The sequence below is a fragment of the Callithrix jacchus genome, chromosome 8 (assembly GCF_049354715.1).
Source record: "Callithrix jacchus isolate 240 chromosome 8, calJac240_pri, whole genome shotgun sequence".
Classification (NCBI taxonomy): Eukaryota; Metazoa; Chordata; class Mammalia; order Primates; family Cebidae; genus Callithrix; species Callithrix jacchus.
In genome coordinates, this window is record NC_133509.1 from 93766424 (window position 1) to 93781782 (window position 15359).

At 41.7% G+C, this 15359-nt stretch overlaps 1 long non-coding RNA gene across 2 annotated transcripts in view; it reads right to left on the reverse strand.

Annotated features, from left to right (window-relative positions):
• Window positions 1-15359, reverse strand: part of LOC144577416 (uncharacterized) — a 187730-nt gene that overhangs the window by 65363 nt on the left and 107008 nt on the right. The window contains exon 4 of one of the 2 annotated variants that reach the window (XR_013521239.1): window positions 9443-12848. The exons of the other annotated variant lie outside the window; for it this stretch is intronic. This is a non-coding gene — a long non-coding RNA (uncharacterized LOC144577416). Of the gene's footprint in view, window positions 1-9442; window positions 12849-15359 lie in introns of those variants that run through there. 2 annotated transcript variants of the gene reach the window in all.

Genomic DNA, 15359 nt, shown 5'->3' on the forward strand with positions numbered 1-15359 from the left:
TCTCTGAGTGGACATCCAAGTTGTTAATTTCCAGGGCTGAAATATGAGCAACCCACTGCGCTGGCCAAAACAGCGGCGTTAAGACTGATGGTGCTTTTCTGCCTGGGAATCTCCAGTCTGGCTTCCTTCTTGAGTCCGTAATACGTGACTCTGCCTTCCCGGAGCTCCAAACCTCGGTCAGAAGGAGAACCAGTCCTGTTTACTCTGCACTGAGAGTTGCCGCACCGAGGTGCCGACGAAACCTCTGCACCAGCCACAAGAGTTGCATTCGCGACCCGTGGAGCTCCTCCACTGGTAATCTTCTGCTCCGTGAGTGACCAAAATTTGTCTGAAAGTGTGGCATCCTCTTGTTGTCTGAGCTTTCTCTGGGAGCTACAATCCTGAGATGTTAGCGATTGGCCATCTTGGATCATTCCCGAAATTTTTTTTAATTGTGCTTTTGGATCTGGGGTACATGTGCAGATCATGCAGGATTGTTGCATAGGTACATACATGGCAAGGTGGTTTGCTGCCTTCATCCCCCCATCACCTATATCTGCTATTTCTCTCCACATTATTCCTCCCCACCTCCACTATCCCCCCCAGCACCCCCCCGACTGACCACAGTGTGTGATGCTCCCCTCCCTGTATCCACGTGTTCTAATTGTTCAACACCTGCCTATGAGTGATAAAATACAGTGTTTGGTTTTCTGTTCTTCTGTCAGTTTGCTGAGAATGATGGTTTCCAGATTCATCCATGTCCCTATGAAGGACACAAACTCATTGTTTTTTATTGCTGTGTTACTACACACTATTCCATGGTGTTTATGTGCCACATTTTCTTTATCCAGTCAATTGATGAGTGTTGGTTGGTTCCAGGTCTTTGCTATTGTAAACAGAGCTGCAACGAACATACATGTGCATGTATCTTTATAATAGAATGATTTATAATTCTTTGGGTAAATACCCGGTAATGGAATTGCTGGATCAAATAGTATTTCCATTTCTAGGTCCTTGAGGAATCACCACACTGTCTCCCACAATGGTTGAACTAATTTACACTCCCACCAACAGTGTAAAGAGTTCCTATTTCTCCACATCCTCTCTGGTATCTGTTGTCTCCAGATTTTTTTAATGATCACCATTCTAACTGGTGTGAGATGGTATCTCAGTGTGGTTTTGATGGGTTTGTTTTTTTCTTGTAAATCTGTTTTAGTTCTTTGTAGATTCTGGATAGTAGCCCTTTGTCAGATGGGTAGCTTGCAAAAATTTTTTCCCACTCTGTTGGTTGCCAGTTCACTCTAATGATTGTTTCCTTTGCTGTACAGAAGCTGTGGAGTTTAATTAGATCCCATTGTCTATTTTGGCTTTTGTTGACATTGCTTTTGGTGTTTTAGCCATGAACTCCTTGCCTATGCCCATGTCCTAAATGGTTTTGCCTAGGTTTTCTTCTAGGGTTTTTATGGTGTTAGGTTTTACATTTAAGTCTTTAATCCATCTGGAGTTAATTTTAGTGTAAGATGTCAGGAAGGGGTCCAGTTTCTGCTTTCTGCACATGGCTAGCCAGTTTTCCCAACACCATTTATTAAACATGGAATCCTTTCCCCATTGCTTGTTTTGGTCTGGTTTGTCAAAGATCAGATGACTGTAGATATATAGTGTTGCTTCTGAGATCTCTGTTCCGTTCCATTGGTCTATGTCTCTGTTTTGGTACCAGTATCATGCTGTTTTGATTGCTGTGGCCTTGTAGTATAGTTTGCAGTCAGGCAGTGTGATGCTTCCAGCTTTATTCTTTTTGTTTAGGATTGTCTTGGCTATGCGGGCTCTCTTTTGGTTCCATATGAAGTTTGAAGTGGTTTTTTTCCAGTTCTGTGAAGAAGGTCATTGGTAGCTTGATGGAGATAGCAATGAATCTGTAAATTACTTTGGGCAGTATGGCCATTTTCACAATGTTGATTCTTCCCAACCATGAGCATGGGATGTTTTTCCAACTGTTTGTGTCCTTTCTTATTTCATGGAGCAGTGGTTTGTAAATCTCCTTGAAGAGGTCCTTTACATCCTTCGTTGTATTCCTAGGTATTTTATTCTCTTTGTAACAATTGTGAATGGGAATTCACTTTTGATTTGGCTCTCTGTCTGTTATTGGTGCATAGGAATGCTTGTGATTTCTGCACATTGATTTTGTATCTTGAGACTTTGCTGAAGTTGTTGATCAGTTTTAGGAGATTTTGAGATGAGACAATGGGGTCTTATAAATATACAATCATGTCATCTGCAAATAGAGACAATTTGGCTTCCTCTTTTCCTAACTGAATACCCTTTATTTCTTTTTCTTGCCTGATTGCTCTGGCTAGAACTTCCAATATTATGTTGAATAGGAGTGGTGAGAGAGGGCATCCTTGTCTTGTGCCAGATTTCAAAGGGAATGCTTCCAGGTTTTACCTGTTCAGTATGATATTGGCTGTGGATTTGTGGTAAATAGCATTTATTATTTTGTGATACATTGCATCAATACCTAGTTTATTGAGAGTTTTTAGCATAAAGGGCTGTTGAATTTGTTGAAGGCCTTTTCTGCATCTATTGAGATAACCATGTGGTTTTTATCTTTGGTTCTGCTTATGTGACGGATTACATTTATAGACTTGCATATGTTGAACCAGCCTTGCATCCCCAGGATGAAGCCTACTTGATCATGATGAATAAGCTTTTTGATTTGCTGTTGCATTCTGTTTGCCAGTATTTTATTGAAGATTTTTGCATCAATGTTCACCATGGATATTGGCCTGAAGTTTTCTTTTTTGATTGTATCTCTGCCCAGTTTTGGTGTTAGGATGATGTTGGTGTCATAAAATGAGTTGGGGAGGATTCCCTCTTTTTGTATTTCTTGGAATAGTTTCAGAAGGATTGATATCAGCTCCTCTTTGTACATCTGGTAGAGTTCGGCTATAAACCTGTCTGGACCTGGGCTTTTTTTAGTTGGTAGGCTATTAATTGCTGCCTCAACTTCAGCCCTTGTTATTGGTCTATTTAGGGATTCAACTTCTTCCTGGTTTAGGTTTGGGAGGGTGCAAGTTTCCAGGAATGTATCCATTTCTTCCAGGTTTAATGGTTTATGTGCATAGAGTTGTTTGTAGTAGTCTCTAATTGTAATTTGTATTTCTGTGGAGTCAGTGGTGATATCCCCTTTATAATTTTTTATTGCATCTATTTGATTCTTCTCCCTTTTCTTTTTTATTAGTCTGGTTAGTGGTCTGTCTATTTTATTGATCTTTTCAAAAAATCAGCTCCTGGATTTATTGATTTTTTGAAGGGCTTTTTATGTCTCCTTCAGTTCTGCTCTGATCTTAGTTATTTCTTGTCTTCTGCTACCTTTTGAGTTTTTTTGATCTTGCTCCTCTAGCTCTTTCAATTTTGATGATAGGGTGTTGATTTTAGATCTCTCCTCACTTCTCATGTGGGCATTTCTTGCTATAAATTTCCCTCTAGACAGTGCTTTAAATGCATCCCAGAGATTCTGGTATGTTGTGTCTTTGTTCTCATTTTTTTCAAAAAACATCTTTATTTTTGTCTTCATTTCATTGTTTATCCAGTTGACATTCAGGAGCCAGTTGTTCAGTTTCCATGAAGTTGTGCCGTCTGAGTTAGTTTCTTAATTCTGAGCTCTAATTTGATTGTACTGTGGTCTGAGAGACTGTTTGTTATGATTCCCATTCTTTTGCATTTGCTGAGGAGTGATTTACTTCTAATTATGTGGTCAATTTTAGAGTAGGTGTGATGTAGTGCTGAGAAGCATGTATATTCTGTGGATTTGGGGCGGAGATTTCTGTAGATGTCTATTAGGTCCACTTGGTCCAGATCTGAGTTCAAGTCCTGGATCTCCTTGTTAATTTTCTGTCTTGTTGATCTAATATTGACAGTGGAGTGTTAAAGTCTCCCACTATTACTCTGTGGGAGTCTAAGTCTCTTTGTAGGTCATTAAGAACTTGCTTTATGAACCTGGATGCTCCTGCGTTGGGTGCATATATATTTAGGATTGATCTTGATGCATTGATCCTTTACCATTATGTAATGCCATTCTTTGTCTCTTTTGATCTTTCTTTGTTTAAAGTCTATTTTATCAGAGACTAGGATTGCAACTCCTGCTTTTTTTTCTTTTGCTCTCCATTTGCTTGATAAATCTTCCCTCATCCCTTTATTTTTAACCTATGTGTGTCCTTGCATGTGAGATGGGTTTTCTGAATACAACACACCCTTTGGTATTGACTTTTTATCCAATTTGCCAGTCTGTATCTTTTGATTGGGGCATTTAGTCCATTTACATTTAAGGTTAATATTGTTACGTGTGAATTTGATCCTGCCATTTTGATGCTAGCTGGTTGTTTTGCCCATTAGTTGACACATTTTCTTCATTGTATCGATGGTCTTTACCATTTGGTATGTTTTTGGAGTGGCAAGTATGGATTATTCCTTTCCTTGTTTAGTGCTTCTTTCAGGAGCTCTTGTAAGGTAGGCCTGGTGGTGGTGATGAAATCTCTCAGCAATTGCTTGTCCATACAGCATTTTCTTTCTCCTTTGCTTATGAAGCTTAGTTTGGCTGGATATGAAATTCTAGGTTGAAAGTTCTTTTCTCTAAGAATGTTGAATATTGGTCCCCACTCTCTTCTGGCTTGTAGAGTTTCTGCTGAAATATCCGCTCTGAGTCTGATGTGCTTCCCTTTGTGGGTAACCCAACCTTTCTCTCTTGCTGCCCTTAGCATTTTTTCCTTCATTTCAACCCTGGTGAATCTGACGATTATGTGCCTTGGGGTTGCTCTTCTTGAGGAATATCTTTGTGGTGTTCTCTGTATTTCTTGGACTTGACTATTGGCCTGCCTTGCTAGGTTGGGGAGTTCTCCTGGATAATATCCTGAAGAGTGTTTTCCAGCTTGAATTCATTCTGTCACATTCAGGTACACCTATCAAACATAGATTAGGTCTTTTCACATAATTCCATATTTCTTGGAGGCTTTGTTCATTTCTTTTCACTCTTTTTTCTCTATTCTTGCCTCTCACTTTATTTCATTGAGTTGATCTTCAATCTCTGATATCCTTACTTCTGCTTGGTCAATTCAGCTATTGAAACTTGTGTATGCTTTGCAAAGTTCTCTTGCTGTGTTTTTCAGCTCCATCAAGTCATTTATATTCTTCTCAAAGCTATTTATCCTAGTTAGCATCTCATCTAAACTTTTTTCTAGGTTCTTGGTTTCTTTGCATTGGGTTAGAACATGTTCTTTTACCTCTGAGAAGTTTTAGCTCTTCACCTTCTGAAGCCTCTTTCTGTCAATTCATCAGATTCATTCTCCATCCATCTTTGATCCCTAGCTAGTGAGGAGTTGTGATCCCTTGCAGGAGGAGAGACATTCTGGTTTTTGGTGTTTTCCTCCTTTTTGCGCTGGTTTCTTCCCATTTAGTGGTTTTATCTACCTGTGGTCTTTGTAGTTGGTGACTTTCGGATGGGGTCTCTCAGTGGATGTCCTTTTTATTGATGTTGAAGCTATTTCTTTCTGCTTCTTAGTTTTCCTTCTAACAGTCAGGCTCCTCTGCTGCAGGACTGCTGGAGGTCCACTCCAGACCCTACTTGCCTGGGGATTGCCCATGGGGGTTGCAGAACAGCAAGGGTTGCTGCAGGTTTCTTCCTCTGCTATCCTCAAGTGCTGCGCTGGGAGCTCCACTGCTCCATGCAGAGCTGCTGGGCAGGTATGTTTAAGTCTGCTGCAGCTGAACTCATAACCTCCTGATTTCCCAGGTGCTCTGTCCTGGGAAGGTTGGCTTTATTTGTAAGTCCCTGTTGTGCTGCTGCCTTTTTTAAATAGATGCCCTGTTCACACCAAGTGGTCTACTCACAGTCTGCCAGCAGAGGTATTACTGAGCTGCTGTGAGCTCTGCTCTGCTGCTGTGTGAAATGTCTCGGTAGTGGAGGACTGCCTCAGTAATGGGGGACTCCCTTTCCCCGTCCTGAGCTGGACAGTCCTGGGTCCAGCTGCACTTGCTGCAAAACGCTCAATCCAGAGCATTTCAGATTGCTTGTCTTGTGGGGGTGGTACCTGCCAAGCCATATCCCCTGGCTTCCCGTCTTAGCCTCTTCCCTTTCAGTTGAATGGGTGGCTCTGTCTCCCAGGCATCCCAGGTGCCAACTGAAAAGAGAGCCCAGATTTGTGTGTGATTCTGTGTGCTGACGTGGCACTGGCTGAAACCGCCATGCTGGTGCTTTTTGACCTGTGAATCTCCTGATCTGTGGGCAGTGAAAACTTATCTGGAAATGTGGTGAACATGTACCCTCTGTGCCACTCTCACTGGGAACTACACTCTGGAGCTGTTCCTATTCAGCCATCTGATTTCCATTCTTTTGCATTTGCTGAGGAGTGATTTACTTCCAATTATGTGGTTGATTTTAGAGTAAGTGTGATGTGGTGCTGAGAAGAATGTATATTCTGTGGATTTGGGGTTAAGAGTTCTGTAAATGTCTATTAAGTTTGCTTGGTCAAGATCTGCATTCAAGTCCTGGATTTCCTTTTTGATTTTCTGTCTTGTTGACCTGTCTAATATTGACAGTGGAGTGTTAAAATCTCCCACTATTATTGTGCTGGAGTCTAAGGCTTTTTGTAGGTCATTAAGGACTTGCATTAAGTATCTAGGTGCTTCTGTTTTGGGTGTGTATATATTTAGGATCGCTAGCTCTCCTTGTTACATTGATCCTTTTACCATTATGTAGTGACCTTCATTATCTCTTGATATTTGTTGGTTTAAAGTCCGCTTTATCAGAGACTAGGATTGCCACCCCTGCTTTTTTGTTGTTGTTGTTGTTGTTCTCCATTTGCTTGGTAAATCTTCTTCCATCCCTTTATTTTGAGTCTATGTGTGTCTTTGCACATGAGATGGGTCTCCTGAATGTAGCACACTGATGGTTCTTAGCTTTTTATCCAATTTGCCAGTCTGTGTGTTTTGATTGGGGGCATTTAGTCCATTTACATTTAATGTTAATATTGTTATGTGTGAATTTGACCCTGCCATTTTATTGCTGGTTGGTTGTTTTGCCCTTTGATTGGTGTAATTTCTTCATTGCATCATTGGTCTTTATCATTTGGTTCTTTTTTGTAGTGGCTGGTACTGGTTTTCCCTTTCTGTGTTTAGGAGCTCTTACAGGTCTGGTAGTAACAAAATCTCGCAGCAATTGCTTCTCCATAAAGGATTTCATTTCTCCTTCACTTATGAAGCTTAGTTTGGCTGAATATGAAACTCTAGGTTGTAAGTTCTTTTCTTTAAGGATGTTGAATATTGGTCCCCACTCTCTTCTGGCTTATAAGGTTTCTGCCAAGAGATCTGCTGTGAGTCTGATGTGCTTCCCTTTGCAGGTGACACGACCTTTCTCTCTGGCTGCCCCTAGTACTTTTTCCTTTGTTTTAACCCTGGTGAACCTGATGATTATGGGCCTTCGGGTTGCTCTTCTAGAGGAATATCATGGTGTTCTCTGTATTTCCTGTATTTGAATGTCGGCCTGCCTTGCTAGGTTGGGGAATTTCTCCTGGATAATATCCTGAAGAGTGTTTTCCAGCTTGGATTCATTCTCCCCTTCATCTTCAGGTACACCGAAGTGGCATAGATTAGGTCTTTTTACATAATCCCATATTTATGTAAGGCTTTGTTCATTTCTTTTCACTCTTTGTTCTCTTGTCTTGCTTTCTTGTTTTATTTCATTGAGTTGATCATCTATCTTTGATATACTTTCTTCTCCTTGACCTATTTGGCTATTGAAACTTGTGTATGCTCCATGAAGTTCTTGTGCTCTGTTTTTCAGCTCCATCAAGTAGTTTATGTTCTTCTCTAAGCTGGTTATTCTAGTTAGTATTTCGTCTTTTTTTCAAGGTTTTTAGTTTCTTTGCATTGGGATAGAACATGTTCCTTTAACTCAGAAGTTTATTGTTACCCACCTTCTGAAGCCTGCTTCTGTCAATTTGTCAAATTTCTTCTACATCCTGCTTTGTTCACTTGCTGGTGAGGAGTTGTAATCTTGTGGTGGGGGAGAGATGTTCTGGTTTTTGATGGTTTCATTCTACTCACACTGGTTTCTCCCTATCTCTTGGATTTATACAGTTTTGATCTCAGGTAGCTGCTTGGGGAGGTGGCCTTTCCTTTGTCTGCCTACAGAGGCTGCTAGGCTGCCACAGATTCAGTGGAGCTGCTATGTGTTTTATTTACTCAGGAAAATTAGGCTGGCTTCTGCAGTGGTGGCTTCCCTTCCGACCGCTGAGCTGGATCCTTCCTGGTTGCTCTCTAACTGACTTTCTAGGTGCACAACTCTGGAGTGAGAGTTTTTTGGCCTGTTGGGCTTTGTGTGGCATGGGGACCCATCCTGCTGCTTGGGCTGTTTCCCTACATTCTGTTTCCCTTCTTACTGGGGCGGGGGGGGAGCTCCATCCCATGGGTTTTTTGGCTTTCTCGGCGTCAACCAGTGCTTCCGCCTAGATCTATGCTGCAGCCCCAGCACCGGCTGGCCAAAGTTGCTGTTCTGCCCTGTTCAGGCAACTAACTAAGGCTTTTCAACACACAGAACAGGAGAACTTTGGTGGGCTGAAAAGCCTTAGTGGATCACGAGGTCAGGAGATTGAGACCATCCTGACTAACATGGTGAAACTCTGTCTCTACTAAAAATACAAAAAATTAGCCAGGCATGGTAAGCATGTGCCTGTAGTCCCAGCTACTTGGGAGGCTGAGACAGGAGAATCGCTTGAACTTGGGAGGTGGAGGCTGCAGTGAGCTGAGATTGTGCCACTGCTCTCCAGCCTAGATGACAGAGTGAAACTCCATTTCAAAAAAAAAATAAACAATTGCTAGCCTACTTCCATGAGCAAAGCAGGGTCTGTGCAGCCTTCCCCAGTATTCAGGAGTAACTGTCATTGTTCTAGGATTTATCATCCATTTGGCTGTTGCTTTAATCCTCCTATTAAAGTTTCAGAGGAGCAAAGATGTCAGCTTAACAGAGTATCATTGAGAGGAGGTGGTCAAAAAACTACGATCAAACACTCACCTTGCATTTGCTTCTCACTTCCTTGCAGCCGGTTTTCATTGTGATTGTTGCAGTTGTTAAGGGCACCAAAGTGGGTCACCAGAGATGTGATCTGTGCCTCAGCTGATCTGGGCAGTTAGAGTAACATGGAATCTGTTTATTTTAATTTATTTTAAAATGACTAAAGCCCCATTTGCTTTCTCTAGTTATGTTGCTTAGAAACCTTGTAATTCTGACTTGAATCCAAGTTACAAATGGAACATTTGTAAAACTATGGAAAAGTGTTCTTGGAACCCTGTCACCATTTAAGGAACTTTCTCTCCATGTTAATTCTGCATATTTCTCACATATATGTACAACTGCATAAATCTAAATTAAAACTATTTTGAGTTGCTAGCCTGGGTACTGTAAAGGAGGAAGTGTTTTTTTTTTTTTCTTTTCTCTAAGTTCTTATCACACTTCCATTAAGTTGGTGTTGATGGAAAGAAACGTTTTATCCTTCTTTCCTCCTTTCATTTATTCTTCTTATGGAGGAAAATCAATCAAATCTAGGAGCAAACTTTTCCTCTATCAGGCAGGGGACAATGTGTCAGCAACCACTGCCCATGTGTGGTCTGTTTTATTGGTTTTGCCCTCCTCTCTTTAAAGAGATGGTCTGCCTGCAGCTACAAGTGCCTATCTGTCCCCCCACTGTGAGCCTGTTGGGGAAAGGCCTGCCCCTGCAGGGTTAAACACTTGTCCAGCTGCTTTGCCAAGACTAGGTCTGCAAATGCAATTCAGGGCACAAGGACTAAGAAGAATCTTTTGGACCTGGGCCAAGCTGCATTCTACATTCCAGCTTTACTAGTAATGAAGCTATTATTTTGGTTTCATATTCTTATGTTTATTTTCCAATCTGCCAAAACCTTGAGAGAAGGAGTGTATGGTTCACTCAAACCCCAACAGGTGGATGTAATACAATCATAGAATAGCAGCATCTCTGTTCTCAGAAGCAGGCTTAGCCAAGCAGTTCCCTCATGTTCGATGACCAAACTAAGACCTGGAGGCATTTAGCAACTTTCCCAAAGTCATACTGATAGTTAGTGACTGAGATGGGATGAAAACTCAGCTCTCTGGACTTTGGATTCAGTAATCTTTGCATTTTTGTTATGTTACTCAGGGCCAGCCTTGGTGATATGCCCTTGAAATCTTTGCATCTGTCTCCTGCCATCATCTTTGGGAACTTCAACATCCAAAGCTGCCCCTTTAGCAACCAGTTCATCTCAGTTCTGACTTTCCTCATCTCCCATGTACTTTGCCACCACCTCACTCAAGTCAATCTCTGAGAGTCACACATAGAATATGTCAATAACTGAAAGTTCTCTATAGCCAAAATCACTAATTTAGATTCTCTTTGTTTTCCAATCTTTCTGCTCATCCTTCCCTCTTGCAGTGGTACTGATTTAGTTAGCAACTATTTTCTAGCCATAGTGAGACCTCCACCAGTGGACTCCCTATTTTCTCCAAATCTTTTAGCCTATTCTGCTTTTACTTTCTCATATCAAGCTCAGATTGTGGGGCCTTCCATTTAAGTCATTCTTCTTAGTTATTTCTCATATCCTATTGACCTCTCTTTTCCTTAAATCCTAACAAATCTGACTATTCAAATCTGACTATTCAACTTCCTCATTCCTTAACATGGGCAGCTAAATATGGCTGAAGAAAATCACTACCTCTATAAATTCAAAGTCTTCAACTTCTTCCACGATGGCCTCACTGCCTAATAATCCTATTGTATTTCTCTGGCCATCTTATTCCCATATCCTCTGCCAAGATAATTGCAAAACTGCTCCATGTTTCTCAAACCTCTGAATTCCTTTCTGTCTCATCACTCAGCAGCAGACACCTCCTTGTTTAGATAAAATATGAATCACCAGTGAGAGCTCCGCTCCTCAACTGTGCATGGTCAAACTCATTCCCTTTTCATCTCATCGCAGTGGAGGAGGCAGGCCTGCTACCCAAAGGCAATCCCTCCCTCCAGGTCCAGGAGCCCATCCCTCTTACCTCTTGAAAACAGGTGTGCCACAGCACACATCGGATTCTTGAACTCTTCACGCACCTCTCAGACAAATATCTTTGCTATGATGAAGGATACTTACTGATATAATGGAATCGGTCAACCAGAATGTTAAGACAATTTGTCTCTTCCCTCTACCTCAGAATCTACACTTCCTCTAGGGTCAGTCCTGGTTATTTTTCTCTTCCCAATTTTTATCCATCCCCATTTCTCTAGTGTTGGCTGTTTATGTGTTGACTGTCAAAATTATGTCCTAGATGGGCTGACAGGTAACTCAAACTTACCATATTCAAAACTAAAAATTTACCATGTCATGATGGAATCTGATGGAATGTTAAGGGATACTGATCCAGCAATGTTGCACATTGTAATATTCAAAAGCATGTTGCCCCACTCATATAAAGTCTCTCCCTTTAAACTAGATTGTGTCAATAAGATTTTGAGTGTGCTAAAATTTCTACTATCTTCAAAATGAGCATATAAACAAGTAAACAAAAAGCTCCCTCCACCACACATTATTCCTTTTTACCCAGCTTCTCTTAAAGTGGTCAATCTACACTCTCTGACTCCATTATGTTACCTCCCTTTGCTCCCTATGAGGCTTCCCAACCTACTAAGCTCACCAGCTAACATTCCCTTTCTCTTCTCGCCTTGCTTGGACTCTCAGCAGTGTCTGTCTCAGCAGACCACTCCTTCCATCCTGGAACACAAAGCATTGTGTTCTCCTTATTTCCTTCTCCAATCACAAGCCATCTCCCAGTCTGCTCTACTGCTTGATTCTAGTGGGCATTGTGATTGCCACCTCAGAGGACAAGAAACTTCGTTTTCCTAACAAAACCAGTATTGTCTAGATATTGGGGTTTTGGGCTTCACTGTCAATCGGAACTTGACTCCTTTCTTGATATTTGTGTGGTTGTATGTGCTTCACATTCATCAGCATAATTGCATTCTGAGGCTTAGAAAATTTTGTTTCAGAGCGGGGTATGTGACCCACTTCTGGTCAACATAAAGAAAGGCTTCACTAGAAGTTTCCAAGAGAAAAGCTTTCTCCTTCCACTGAGACATCAACAATCAGACTCTCCTTTCTCAGTGTAGAAAAGGGATATTAGTCTTGGAAACTGTAGACAACCATCTCACAACTAGGTAAAGGAGTCAGCCTTAGGAGGAAGCTAATACCACATAAGGGAGTGCCCAGAAATTGAAAAATGTATGGCATCATTAAACTGCTGAATCAAATCAACTCTGAAGCCAGTGTTTCCATTGGGCTTTTTCGTTACATAACCTTTTATTATTCAAGTCAGTCTTAATTAGTCTGATTATCTGCATCCAAATTCACTGCTTCTGATTCACTGACTGGCCTTCAATCTTTATACTGCCTCTAGGGTCAGTCCTGGATGTTTTTCTCCTCCTGATTTTTATCCACTTCTATGTGTCCAGTGTTGATCATTTATGTATTGACAGACAAAATTATATCACTAGACCAGATCTTACTTCTAAAGTCTAGACATATATATGCAACCGCTGACTCAGAATTTCCCCTAGATCAGCAGTCCCCACCTTTTTGGCACTGGGAACTGGTTTTGTGGAAGACGATTTTTCCACAGACTAGGTCAGGTGGGATGTTTTCAGGATGATTCAAGCTCATTATATTTACTGTGCACTTTCTATTATTATTAAATTGTAATATATAATGAAATAATTATACAACTCACCATAAGCTAGAATCCATAGGAGCCCTGAGCTGCTTTTCCTGCAACTGGGAGGACCCATCTGGAGGTGAGGGGACACAGTGACAGATCATCAGGCATGAGATTCTCATAAGGAGCATGCAACCTAGATCCCTAGCATACACTGTTCACAATAGGATTATTGCTCCTATGGGAATTGAATGCTCCCTCTGAGCTGACAGGAGGCAGAGCTCAGATGATAATGCAAGTGATGGGGAGCAGCTTAAATACAGATAAAGCTTCGCTCACTCACCTGCTGCTCACTTCCTGCTATGTAGCCAAGTGCCTAGCAATACACAATCCAGTACCGGTTTGTGGCCCAGGAATTGTGGAACCCTGCCCTAGAAGGCTCACAGGTAACTCAAAATTATCATATTTAAAATGAAAGTTATCTACTCCACCCACCCATCTCCCCAGGTACTCACACACAGCCTGTTTCTCCTACCAGGCTCCCTGGCTTAATAAATGCACCAAGTCTGAAATTTAAGAGTTATCTTTGTGTCTTCCCTCTACCTCAATCCTCATATTCAGTTACCAAATTCTGCAATTCTACGTCCTAAGTAACTCTAATCTATTTTACTACATCTTTATCATCTCTTCATTAGTGCAAACCTCCAACATCTTTGCCTGAAATAGTCAATATCTCCTTCTATCCAATCTCCCTGCCTCTTTACTTGCCCCACTCTAATGCATTATTCACTTTGCAGCCTAAGGGAAGTTTGTCAAATGAAAATCTGACCATGATGCCTTCTGCTCAACCTTTCAGAAAGTCCAAAATCATAATAGTTAATATCATCTCACATTAATTCTGCTCTAAAATAATAATGATAGTAGCAAGTATAATAGTCATAGCTTTTTGTTTCATTTTTTGAGCTCCTATGGTGCTAAGTTATTTGCAATACTTCATTTAATTTTCCCAACAATACAATGAAAAAGATACTCCATAGCATCCTTTTATATGAGAGGAAACTGAGCTTTAGAGAGAAGATTAAGTAGCATTTCCAAAATCACCCAGCTGGAAATAGAGCTGGGTGATCCCAGGTTTGCTTGATTCCAGAGATTAAGTTCATAATTGATACTCAGCATGATCTACAAACCCTGTATGATTTGGTTTCTCCTCACTGCTTCATCTTTGTCTCAGGAAACTCTTTCCCAAGTTAATGATCCAGCCACACCAGTCTCATGTTCCTCAAATATGTGGGCCTTCCTCACTAGTTCTGTCTGGAACATTCTTCCTCTCCCTGCTTCTCTGAGACAGGTCAGGCATCAGAACTTGCAGATGCATTGCCTCATTAACATAATCCAAGGCCCAGCTCTCTATGCTCCCTGTTGTGCATCCACAGCCTCTGTTTCATCCTGAACTAGATTGTTCTCACAGGCATGAGATGGCTGTTAGCAGAATGTGGCAACATGCTTCCTTGTTCATGTCTGGTTGAAGAGAGAGTGAGTCTTTGCCCTAGCCATGAAACAATATTTCTTGCCCTCAATTTGACTGAGCCAATTTAAGTCATGGGGTCTCTGTTGTTCAACAAATCACTGTCACCAGAAGTATGCCAGGTGTGACAAGGGGTATGGAATTACTAATGTGATTTAGTCCAATATGCATGTATCCTGAAAGAGAGGCAAAATCCCCAAACAGTATTGCTGTGACATAATGGCTAAGAGATGCAATGAATGTTAAAAATATTATGGTCTCAGCATAATATTCTCAGCATCAACCCTCTGCCAAGCTAAGTCCCATTAATTCTTCATGTCTCAATTTAAAATTACTAATTGAACCAAGGGACAAGATGGCTGAATAGGAACAGCTCTGAATTGCAGTTCCCAGCAAAAACACAGAGGGTGAGTGATCACTGCATTCCCAAACGAATTTTTACTGCCCACAGACCAGGAGATTCCTGGGTGGAGAGGTGTCACAAGTCTCCAGCGCAGGTGTTTCAGCCAGTACAGTAGGACTCTGCACAAAAACTCACACAAATCTAGGCACCTTTTCAACTGTCACCTGGAATGCCTGGGAGACAGAGTTGCCCATTCAACTGAAAAAAAGGGGGCTGAAATAGGGAGCCAGGTGATCTGGCTTGGCCAGTCCCACCCCACAAAGACTAGCAATCTGAAATGCTCTGCACTGAGAGTTTCACAGCAAGCACAGCTGGACCAGGGATGGTCCAGCTCTGTTGGGGGAAGGGCATCTGCCATTACTAAGGCAGTCCACCACTACTGAGGCAGTCCACCATTACAGAGGCTGTCCACCTTTATCAAGGCAATCCACCATTACTGAGGCAGTCTGCCATTACAAAGACAGGCCACCATTACCAAAGCAATCCACCATTACCAAGGCAGTCTGCCACTACAGAGACAGCCTGCCATTACTGAGGCAGACTTCCATTACTGAGGCAGTTCTAACCATACCTCTATAAACAAAACCACAAAGAAGTTCACACAGCAGCTGGGCAGAGCCCACAGCAGCTCAGCAACGCATCTGCTGGCAGACTGTGACTAGGCTACCCCCTCACTGGGCAGGGCATCCCTGAAAAAAGGCAGCAGCACATCAGGA